At 41.6% G+C, this 12,416-nt stretch overlaps 1 non-coding gene across 1 annotated transcript; it reads left to right on the top strand.

Annotated features, from left to right (window-relative positions):
* Positions 1 to 10,719: 10,719 nt before the first annotated feature.
* Positions 10,720 to 10,826, top strand: LOC120281452. Its single transcript, XR_005542591.1, has one exon. It is a non-coding gene; the product is annotated as a small nucleolar RNA R71 (small nucleolar RNA).
* Positions 10,827 to 12,416: the final 1,590 nt, after the last annotated feature.

Raw genomic sequence — 12,416 nt, 5'->3', positions numbered from 1 at the left:
AGCTCCACCAACATGTATATCATTGAAGAGGCAAGTGATTCACGACGTAAACGTGTGCCTGTTTACGTTACCCCGATGAAAATATGGAATTGGGAAGTTATTCAGGTCGAGACTGTAGTAGAGCACTGTAGCATGTACTGTAGCAGCACTTTTCACAGCCGACCGAGAAATCAGAGAAACAGAGAATCCACATGGGCGTGTGGAAATTATCCACGGCCTTGTGGAAATTCCGCAAGGGTGCGTGTACCGTCCACGCCAGTGGAGTCGCCCGATTCCAACCCTATTTAAAGCCGATTCAGCCCCGATTTTGGTATTCTTTTCTCCATCTTTTCCCCAACTTGAGAGAGGGCTTCGGCTAGGGTTTTGAGGGGTATTGGCTAGGTTTTTGGAGAGGTTCTACGGCTCCAACATCGCGCATCGTTTAGAAGAAGGTTATTGGGAGAGCTTTCGTCGGCATCGATCCGGCGAGGTGTATCCTAGGCCGGACAAAGGATCCCTTGCGACGAGTAGAGGACTCTCCACAAGACCATCGACACGACCATCGAGGGGGTTTCTTTATGGATTTATTGTTTTTATATTCGATTTCTTTGATTGTACTTAGCTCCATGGAGAGCTAAACCCCTAGTGGGTACTTGGGTGATTGTGAACCCTAGGATGTATTCACTTTATTGAACTTCTTTATTATGCTTTCAATAAATTGATATTTATTGTGAGTTCCAACCTTGAATGCTTGATTGTATGAACATTTCCCCTAGAGTGACACTAGGGTTGAGAGTTCTTGTTGGTAACCTTGTGAGTGAGTGACACACCACGAGCGTTAGACAAAGCTAGGTTGGAGAGAGTTGAGAGGGTGAGTCGAGAGGTACAGGAGCGTCCCCTTTCTCCTCCGACGTGATAGATTCTACCTCTGTTCCTCGAGTTCTTTGCGTCCATAATAGAGTGAATGGTCTAAGGGATGAATCTCCGCTGGGGCTTAGTTGCGCGTGCAACGGAGTGAAGCGTTGAGGGGATCTTAGTATCTAGGGCTTAATTGTGGTTAGGGACCTTTCGCCTGGATCAAAGGGTTAGGTCTATAATTAGGAAGAGATTTATCACCTGGAATCCATAGAGCTCATTGCAACTTTATTCGAGTGTGAGGTTGAGAGATTATTTAATCTCTCCTCCGGGACATCAATAGAGTTAGGCATAGTTGACCTTAGATTTGGGACTATGTATGTAAGGATTTCCACGACTCACCATTGCATTTATTAGGAAGCATAATAGAGAGTTCTTGCACTTGAAGCGATTATCCTAGGTGAAGCATCATCCGAGTACCCCATCTTTATCGATTGCCTTACCTCCTCCTTACTTTTGCTCTCTTACTTGTTGCTTTTAATTGTTGAGAATTGAATCATTGTCACACTTATCACTGTTGATATTCCACATAGCTAAGAATCGAATTAAGTGTCTTTACTCCCTACTCCCTGTGGATTCGATACCCGCTCACCCAGGATTATTACTTCGACAAACCCGTACACTTGCGGGATATACGCAAGAGGACCTTGTCAGTGACTAACCCTATACTATGCCCGGCGGAAAGAACACTCTCGACGCCTCACACTGTGTGAGGTTGCAAGAAGTGCTAAGGACTCCAAGTGATAAACCCTATTCCCTAACATAGATCTAACCCTTTGGTCCAAGCGAAAGACCCCTAATCATAATTAAACTCGAGCACTAAGGATTACTTCAACACTTCAATCTGTTGCTCGCGCAGCTAAGCCCTAGTAGAGTTCGTCTCTTAGCACTTCACTCTATCATGACTACAAAGAACTCTTGGGATATGGAGGTAGGATTAATCACATCGGAAGAAAAAGGGGACGTTCTGCTACCTCTCGACTCTCTCCAACCTTGCTTTTCCTAACCCTCATGGTGTGTCACTCATCCACAAGGATTACCAAGATTGATTCTCAACCCTAATGTCACTCTAAGGGAAAATTAAAGCAATAAACATTCAAGGATGCAACTCAATTAAAACATCAATTAAAGAAGCATAATAAAGGTCAAAGAAACAAAATCATCTTAGGGTTTACAAGTCCAAGATCCCACTAGGGGTTTAGCTCTCCATGGAGCAAGATACAATCAACAATGAAATCGAATGTAAAAGTATGCAATCCATAAGAAAACACCCCTTGTAGTCCATATCGATGGTCTTGTGGAGTCGCCTTGTCTTCTCTAAGGGTTCCCTCGTCAAGCCTAGGGCACACCTCGCTGAATCAATACCGATGAAAGTTTTCCCAATAACTATCTTCCGAAGAAACGCGGTGTCGAAGGCTGTAAAACCACTTCAAAGACCTAGCCAAAGCCTCTCCAAACCCTAGCCATGAGCGCCTCCAAAGATAGGGAAAAGTTGGGAAAAAATCCTTTAAAGGATCCTAAAATCATGGCTTTTATAGGGCTGGAATTGGGCATTAATACGGGCATGTGGAATTTCCACACGCCTGTGTGAATATCCAGAAGTTGATTTCTTGCGAGTTGTGAACAATAATTGCTATAGTGATTTTACTACAATGATTTGCTACTAGTAAACTACTACAATACTTTGCCAAAATACTCCCGAATCTACACTTTTCATCGAGGCCACATGAACGGGCACACATCCATGCGGTAGATCGCGTTGCGTCTTCAACTAAACCACATTGACAAAGATCTTGCTAGTATTGTACAAGTCAGAACACATGAGTGTGACTGCCTTTGTGGCCCTCCAAGTTGAGTAATTACTCCAGCTCAATGGAGGTTGGCACACACTGACGTGTCTTTGAACACAACTTGTATCTTCACGTTTGTTCACTCCAAGACTTCATCAACGAATGCATCCATGAACTAGTTTTGGTTTATTTCTTCCACAATTGTCTCCACAATCCTAGATGCACAAAAAAAATAGATATACACAAGAATAAGCGATAAAGTTTGAGAAAAATAATGCTTAATGTAAGAAAAGGAAACTTCGTATTATATATACACAAGCACTTATCAGAAAGGAACTTCCAACACCTGCAAATTTGGGGAGATTTTTGTTGACGGAAATTCCTCTTGTACTAAAATTGTTGACGGAAGGCTTTTATGGGTGCATCCCCAATCAGAGTATCCCCTTCAATCCAATTACCCTCCAAGCAAACCTTATACAGAGAATTGTGATTGCGAAGGCTATTGGCCACCGTATGAAAGAACTTTTTATTGGCATCACCTGCTTTCTCCATGATATAAGTAAATAAATAAAAAAACAAAAATAAAAATAAAATTAATTAAATAAAGGAAGAAAATAGGAGGAGGATGGCCAACAGAAACATAGCAAACATTATGGGGGTGTTTGGTTCAAAAGTGATCCACGAAGTGGTGGAAGTCTGAAATTCCCACTTTGGTTGAAGTGAGATTTTAAGGGGAAGTCACACTTAGGTATGTTTGGTTGTAAAGGGGAAGTGTCACATCAACACCCACTTCATGTGTTTGGATTGTGGAAGTTAAAATCCTGAAAAGTTGATTCCACCACTTCTTTGTGTTTGGTTGGTATAGAAATGAGGTTAGAATCACCACTTCAGGAGAAGGTGAGACCTCAAATAGTGGCACCTATGTTTTATTTGGTTTGTGTTTTTAAAAAACAAGTTTGTTATTTTATTTTATTTTTATTTTTTGTACTTAATTTTATACTAATCAAATTTTTTCCTATTGAAAACCTTGTTTACAATTTGGGTTAAATTTTTAATTAAATATAGATTAGACATTGGACCATGTTAAATTGTGTTTGATATAGCGGTCTAATTTGGATTGTAAATATTTGCAATTTTCAAAATTAAATTGTTCAATGTTTGTTAATAATGTTTTTAGCTAAAAAAAAAATGGCTTACCACCACAAAATCATTTTCACTTTATTATAACTTATACTGCTGTAATATATTCTGGCTCACATTAAAATACCATAAGGATATCTCGTTAAAACATGGTTTATGACTATTAGTGTTAATTAAACATGCCAGAATCATGTTTCAAGTCTTGACATAATTAAGAACCTATCCGAAATGCACAACCCACATATACAAATATAAAAATAAAAAAGTTCACAAGAAGAGAGATTGCAACTATTTAAATGCATAACTCATTCAAATTTTTAAATTTTTACAAAAATGAAACTGATGTTCTTACAAGAGCTTAGTACAAAGGTCCAAATGTCAATAAAGTCCAGACTCTCGAACCCCAACCGGTAGAAGTTAAACTTGCTAAGAAGATTGCATACTCGCAATGATCAAATTGTTCTAACATGCAAGTCTTCATGTCTTCTTTGAACAAAAACCTCCCAGTCGCTGCTCTGTGCATCTCCAAAAATGGCTTCGGTAACATAAGTGACAACGCCCCTTGCGTGTGACCCGCAAGTCCATAGGTTTATCGAAGTAATAAATCCCAAGTGAGTGGGGTATCGTATCCACAAGGAGTAGGGAATAAAAATACTAAAATTGCTACTTAACCAAGTGAAAAGCGAATAATGATTGTTTCGATAAAGTGTAATGTAAGCAAAAATAAAAGAAATAAGAATGAGAGGCCCAAGTAAGTGAGAGGAAAGGCAATCGATAGAAGTGGGGTACTCGGACAATGCTACAGTGATTTGCTACATGGAGTTTGGCACACTGTAATGCCTTGACTACATGGGTCCAACTCATTGTAATGCCTTGACTACATGGAGTTTGGCACACATTCACGTATCTTAGAGCCCCACTTGTGTCTTCACGTTTATTCCTTCCAAGATTCCACTAAATAGTGTGTTCATGATCCACTTTTGGCTTCTTTTCTTAATACTTAGCTTCACAACCCTAAATGCACAAAAGAACACAAATACACATGTATTAGTACTTAAACCTGATAAAAGTAATACTCATCGTAAGGAAAAAACACTTCACATTCTTAACGCACAAGCATTTATCAAACTCCCCACGCTTAAGCTTTTGCTTGTTCTCAAGCAAACATAAAACATTAATTCAAAGAAGAAGGAAAAATTGTAAGTGCTTGGCCTTAGGTTCACCAAAGCATGCAAGGAGTGCATTCTACAAGAAAGGGAACTTTCAACTCTAAATACGAAAAATCAATGCTCTATCTAAAAACTTGAATGAAAAATGACAACAAACCCGACATCGTGTAAGTGTGTGTAAACTAACTCAAGTAAACCCAAAGTATACTCCTCAAAGTTCTAAGTACAAGGGACTTATTTATCTATAAGCATAACAAAACAAAAGGATAGTAGTAGCTTCACACATCCTCCCTCTAAGGTAGCCCTTTCCAAAGCGGCTGCTAAGGTGGCTTTCACACTCTTGAGGTGGTAGCTCTTTCTACTGGGGAAGTAGCTTTCACTCATCCCATGAGATAGCTCTTTCTCTCATTAGGGCATAACTTGTATCCGACTTATGAGAGTAGCTTCATACTTCATAGGTGGTAGCTCTTTCCATCCTCAATGCACAACTAAACAATCTTTTTTTTTCTTTTCGTTTTCCATTTTTTAAGCAAAATGGAACAATAAACAAAACTAATTAGTCCCTTAAACATCAAACTTGAGTTTCCAAAAGAGTTTCATAAGTGATTGGTGCACAAATATTAATCAGGCAAAAATTTCTAGAAATTCAAGTAAAAACTAGAGCATGAGAACATTCAATGTTAAAATTTCTCCTAAACTCAAGAATACAAGCATTGTAACTAAGGTGAACCACCATTGGCTACGTGAGCATGTATGTCAATTAAAACTTGTGTAAAAGACATGTGCAAAGTGAACTCCCCCCCTCCCAATACTTAAGATGTACATTACCCTCAATGTACACATGCAAGCACAATAAAAAGTATAGAAATCAAGCAAATATGTGGGAGTGGGTAATTGAAACAATACTCCCCTGACTCCTAATGTTGTGTTTGATGAAGCTAAATCCATAGGAGTAAAGTTCCAACAGGTTGTGAAGCACACATGCTCGCATTGGCCATATCCATGACTAGTTCTCAATTCCCATACTGACAAGACCATTTGCACGCATATACAAGGGGGTTCAGTGAATCTCAATAAATAAAAATAACTTGAGTATATAAAAGGTAAAGCAATAAAATACAACTCGAGACAGAAACAAAAGATAAACTCAGAAGGAAGATCCTTTTTGAGTATACAAGTCCAAAATAAAATGCAGAAAGAAAGAAATGAAAGGTGCATCAAGTGTCAGTGTCGTCGGCGGTCGGCTCTGTAGCTGCTGTCGGTACCAGATCGAATAGTGCCTGTGGATCTGGTGACGGTGATGCTAGTAGGGCCGGAGGGGTCCTTGGTCTCATGATGAAAGGTGAGGACGCGTCTCGCTCAAATAACTGATGTAAGGAATCAAGACGTGCCATCACCTCCGTATGCTGCGCGGCCTGTGTCGCGGGAACCTCAGTAATCTCAGACTGGAGTACACCTACAGCACTCTCGAGCCTCTCAAAATGGTCATAGGCTCGCGAAGGGAAAGACATCCGCACTGGGGCGGCTCCTGTGCTGGAGGTGGAGCCTCGGTCTCTGTATGCTCTGGATACAGCTCAGGAGCAGGCTGAGGATCCTCTCCTATATCACCTCCACCCTTTGCTACCTCTGAAATAGGTATAGTCAATACATATACACCAGTCTGTGTCTATGTAGTAATCCCATCAATCTTAATATATCCAGGCCTAATGGTGAAGGCACATTCATCTTCAAAGCCCCACGTATGGCGTCTAGCAAACCCATGCCCATAAGGAGTTTGGTGATGTACAGGCCTAAAAAGATGACACTAACTCTGAAATACTGGCCCTGGTGGTGCAAATACTCGGCCAGTATGTGCCCTAAATGTATCAGCTGATCTTGTACCATTGAATGGAGATACAGTAGCTATTGTCGGCTCAAAACTTCAGTACTGTCACCACGGCCATTCACCAACCTGCTCATAATGGTATGAAGATAGTGGTACACAGGTTGAGAAAGGCGCATGGCCTTGGACACCCCTGGCTCATACTGCCCCTGGCTGCATAGAATGCTATATGCTCTCTGAGGAGTCAAAATACCGGGGTAGTTGGTCGGAAGTCGCTCATACTCCTCAGTGGCCATAAAGGTCTCATCATATAGGCCCAAAAGGATCGAGAACTGTGTGACGCTCATAACATGGTAATTCCCAAGTACTCTAAACTGTATAGCGTTGACACTGTCAAATCTAGCATACGACCTATCAAACTCGAACGAGGATAAAACCTCCAGTGTGAGTGCATGGATGGCTGGCTCTCTGATCAATAGTAACCACCTCTAACCATCCACTGACACAAGATCCTCTACCTCATCTACCAACCTATCTCCCTGCTGTATATCTCGCAACACGCTTGTGTCTAGAAAGCGAGATTGTCTGAATCTTAATTTTGACAACCGCTCAAAATGGACTTGGTGCTCGGGAGTAGCAAATCCCATATTCTCCGGCTTAGGGGATGACTCACGCGGATGTTTCTCAGCTTGCTTCTTCGACTGGGGTGCCATATCTGCAAAATTAAAGCATAAAATTGATCAAAAGCATTCAAAAATTATTTCTACAAAATTCCACACGGCCTTGTGGAATTTCCACACACCCGTGTGGATTCACGGGGTGTGAAAACCACACTGCCGCATGTTAGAAATCTAGAAATACACCAACAAATCATTTCAAAACTCTTCCTAAACATACATAAACCATCTAATTGACGAAACGAAGCAGCATTCACCATTCTTATTGATTAATATCAAGTATGATGAAGAAAATAAAAATTAAGGGTTACCGGTGAGATGAAGTTAGAAACTTTGAGTTTGGCCGGAAAATTCAAGCAAAACCCCTCCAAGTCAACGGTGTAAGGTCAGGAAGTTGAGTAAGAGTGTTCTCTAAGTGATAGGGAATGTGAGAATGAAGGAGAACGAACGGATTTTAAAGAAAACCCACGGCTCTTGTGTTTCTGCACATTCACACAGGCATGCAGAAATTACGCACGCCCGTGTGCCTGACCCACAGGGGCAGACGCACGCCCCTGTGGCTTCTCTGTCCATCCGAGAAGAATTTCTAAGTGTTTCACACGCTCGTGCAGAAATTCCACACGGGCGTGGACCTTCACAGGACCAACTCATAGGGGAACTCGCACGCCCCTGTGTATTCTCAGGATGGAAGAGAGCTCTTCTGCAGAGATCCACACAGGCGTGCAGAAATTACCCACGCCCATGTGTTTGTCACAGGGTCATCCAGAGGGGCGAGTCCACGCCCCTGTGTCTTCTCGGGAAAATCTCTAAGTCTCTACAGGACAACACACGTCCCTGTGGAAATAACCCACGGGCGTGGACCGTCACAAGGTCGTTCACAGGGGCGATTCCACGCCCCTGTGTCCTCTCGAAATAAGCTCGTAGTAGAGACCCACGGCCGTGTGGAAATTCCACACGGTCTTGCATTTCTCTGGATACCTTAGACAGCCCTGCAGGCTCTGGAGAAAATTCCTGAACATATAAATACATTCAGAGCGTACCTTATCATACAAAATATACCAGGGAAAAAACACGAAAAACTCTCTCAAATGACCAACAACTTATCCGTAACCATTTAAGCACACGATAACACCAAAATGTCCACGAGAAAATCACAGCAATAGCATCTAAAAATCAAGACACCAACACTTAAAGCCTTATTCATGAAAACACTAAACTAAAAACTAGGAAAACAGTAAAAACTTGGGTTGCCTCCTAAGAAGCGCTTGTTTAACGTCACTTAGCTTGATGTACCTTGTCTTACCTCATGGGGGTTCATAGATGAAGGTTCTCCTCTTACCCATGACTTAGAAGCATGATGAACATAATCTTTTTAAGGTAGAGGGAGAGTTACCGAGCTTGTTACAACTTAAGGGTTCATCACCCTTGTTCTGTTCTTGTAATTCCCCAACAGCCTTGGGGCATTTCTTGTGGTGTCTCCTAGCTTGCTTCATCTTCCAGAGCATCTTCTTCATAATCCTCGGAGTAGATGGTACCTTCTCCTCTAGACCAAGCATCATCACCTCTTTGTTCTCCATTTCTTTGCCTAGCAACCCCGCGTACGGGTCTGGATTCAACATTTCTTGCACATATTCATTGATTAGTTCATCGGTAGTGTCAAGAAAATAAAGAGTATCATTAAAGTCGAGAGAATGTCACATGGCTTCGGTGAGGCAGTATGTGAGCTTGTCATCTCCAACCCTTAGTGTTAACTCCTCGTCGTCCATGTCAATAAGTGCCTTGGAAGTGTGCCAAAATGTCCTCCAAAGTATCAAAGGAACATCTGCATCCTCATCGACATCCAACACTACAAAGTCTACAGGAAATATGTACTTGTCCACCTTGATAAGTATGTCTTCATTGATGCCCCTCGGATGTCTCATTGTTTGGTCTGCCAATTGCAATGTCATCCGAGTGGGCCTAGGCTCTCCCAAGCCTAGCTTCTGAAAGAACGAGTATGGCATGACGTTGATACTAGCCCTTGAATCTTCTAATGCCATCTCTTCACCCAAATTGCCAATGTTGCATGGAATCACAAAGCTTCCTGGGTCTTTCTTCTTGTTCGGCATATTCTTTTGCAACCCCACCGAACAAGAGGTATCTAAAATCACTGATGCACTCTCCTCCAACTTGCTCTTATTGGTCAAAAGATCTTTCAAGAACTTGGCATACCGAGGCATTTGAGACAACTCCTCCACAAAAGGAATATTGATGTGCAATTGCTTGAATAGGCCCAAGAACTCCTTGTATTGCTTATTATTTTGGTTATTCATCAATCTTGAAGGATATGGGATTCTCAGCTTGTAAGGTGGGGGTGCCACCTCCTTCTCTTTGTTAGCTCTCTCCTCAACCTCCACAATCTCGAGTGCTTCAACATTGGTCTTCTTACTTGGAAACCTACCCTCAACCTCACGACCACTTCTCAAAGTGATCGTCTTCACATGTTCTCTCAGATTAGTCTCGATATTACTCGGTAGGCTTCCTTGTGGTCTCTCCGATAGAGACTTCACAATTTGCCCCACTTGATTTTCTAAATTGTGCAATAAAGCGGTGTGGTTGCAAAGTGTAGCCTCGATCAATTGGAACCGTGTATCCGATGATTGCACAAATCTAGTCAAGGCTTTCTCTAAGTGGGGCATCCGGGTTTCTAACCTTGAAACTCTATTCTCCATGTTCGGGGGTTGTTGTTGTTGAAAACCCGGGGTGCTATGGTCTTTTGTTGCCCTTGGTTACTCCATGAGAAATTAGGATGGTTCCTCCACCCTTGGTTGTAGGTGTTGCTATAAGGATTACCTTGTACCCTTCCCGAATTACCCACAAAATCTACTTGTTCAGTCGGCCCTGAAGTAGCAATTGGAATACGATAATCAGAGAGCATATGTGGACCCCCACAACCATCTCAACTCATGATCATGGCTACCCTCAGTGAAGTCAATGTATCCAATTTCTTGCTCAATGCCTCTACTTGGGCTGCTAAGGATGTAACCGCATCAATTTCATGGAGTCCAGCCATTTTCTTCTTTTCCCTTGCATTACATTGGTAGTTGTTTATGGCCATTTCCTCTACCAACTGCCAGGCTTCTTCAAGGGTATTGTTCCCCATTGTACCTCCTGCGGCAGCATCTAAAAGTTATCTCGTACTTGGATTCAACCCGTTGTAAAAAGTCTGAATGATCATCCATTCGGGGAAACCATGCTGTGGACACTTCCGCAAGAGGTCCTTGAATTGCTCCCATGTCTCAAACAAGGATTCAAGCTTCATCTGGACAAACGATGATATTTCATTATGAAGCTTCGCCGATTTCCTCGGAGGGAAGTACCTTACAAGAAAAGCTTCGACCATTTTATTCCATGTCGTAATGGATGCTCATGGTAAAGAATGTAGCCACTGCTTTACTCTTCCTTTTAGAAAGAATGGGAAAGTCCTCAATCTTATAGCATCATCCGTAATACAATTAATCTTTAGCATGTCACAAACTACCAAGAAGTTTTCAATATGGTTGTTTGCATCCACATTAGCCAAACCATTGAATTGCGGCGACTGCTGTATCATTTAGATGAATGCTGGCTTTAGCTCAAAGTTCGAAGCTGTAATCTGGGGCCACACAATGCTAGATTGTGTCCCCAATACTGATGGTCTGGCATAATTTGAAAGTGGTCTCTATTGTTCATTCTATTCTGCCATGTTGTCAGACCCTTCAACTTCGGCTTTAGCTAGATTCGACAGTTCTTGCACAGGTTCTTTACCTTTTCTTCTGAGTGTACGTTCAAGTTCAGTATCACCTTCAATTAATATCGAAGGGTTCCCTTGGGTCATATCCTGGAGGTGCACCAAAATAAAGAAAACAAATCAGAACGATGATAGAATAAAAAGATGTGAAGTAGAATGAATGATGAATGGCTAAGATAACAAAGTGAAAAGTATCTCTAAATGCCTACTCCCCAGTAACGGCGCCAAAAACTTGACAACGCCCCTTGCGTGTGACCCACAAGTGCACAGGTTTATCGAAGTAATAAATTCCAAGTGAGTGAGGTATCGTATTCATAGAGAGTAGGGAATAAAAATACTAAAATTGCTACTTAACCAAGTGAAAAATGACTAATGATTGTTTCAATAAAGTGTAATATAAGCAAAAATAAAAGAAACAAGAATGAGAGGCCCAAGTAAGTAAGAGGAAAGACAATCGATAGAAGTGGGGTACTCAGACAATGCTTCCTCTATTACTAATGTTTCAAGTGAAAGACCTACTATTATGCTTCCTAACTAATGCTTAATGAGTCGTGGAAATCCTAAAGTACACGGTCTCAAACCTAAGGTCAACCATAACTAACTCTACACTATGTCCCGGCAGAGAAATCGCTCAATCTCAACACCTCACACTATGCAAAATTGCATGGAGTTCTAGGGATTCCAAGTGATAAACCCTATTCCTGTGTGTAAATCTAACCATTTCATCCAGGCGAAAGACCCCTAGTCACAATTAAGCCCAAGATACTAAAGTCACTTCAACGTTTCACTCTGTTGCTCGTGCAACTAAGCCCCAGTGGAGTTCATCCTTTAGTTCTTCACTCTATTGTAACCGCAAAGAACTCTAGGAATTGGAGGTAGGATAAATCACACTAGAGGGGAAAGGAGACGCTCTGCTACCTCTCGACTCACCCTCTTAACCCTCTCTAATCTAGCTTTGTCTAACCCTCATGGCGTGTCACCCATCCACAAAGGTTACCAAGATGAGCTCTCAACCATAGTGTCACTCTAAGGGAGAAACCATTCAACAACCATTCAAGATTGAAACTCAATTAAAAATATCAATTAAGGATGGCATAATAAAAGGTCAAAGAAACATTAACATCCTAGGGTTTACAAAATCCAAGTATCCACTAG

Source organism: Dioscorea cayenensis, chromosome 17 (genome assembly GCF_009730915.1).
Source record: "Dioscorea cayenensis subsp. rotundata cultivar TDr96_F1 chromosome 17, TDr96_F1_v2_PseudoChromosome.rev07_lg8_w22 25.fasta, whole genome shotgun sequence".
NCBI lineage: Eukaryota > Viridiplantae > Streptophyta > Magnoliopsida > Dioscoreales > Dioscoreaceae > Dioscorea > Dioscorea cayenensis.
The sequence above is the reverse complement of the archived record's forward strand: the minus strand, read 5'-3'. Positions and strand labels throughout refer to the sequence as shown.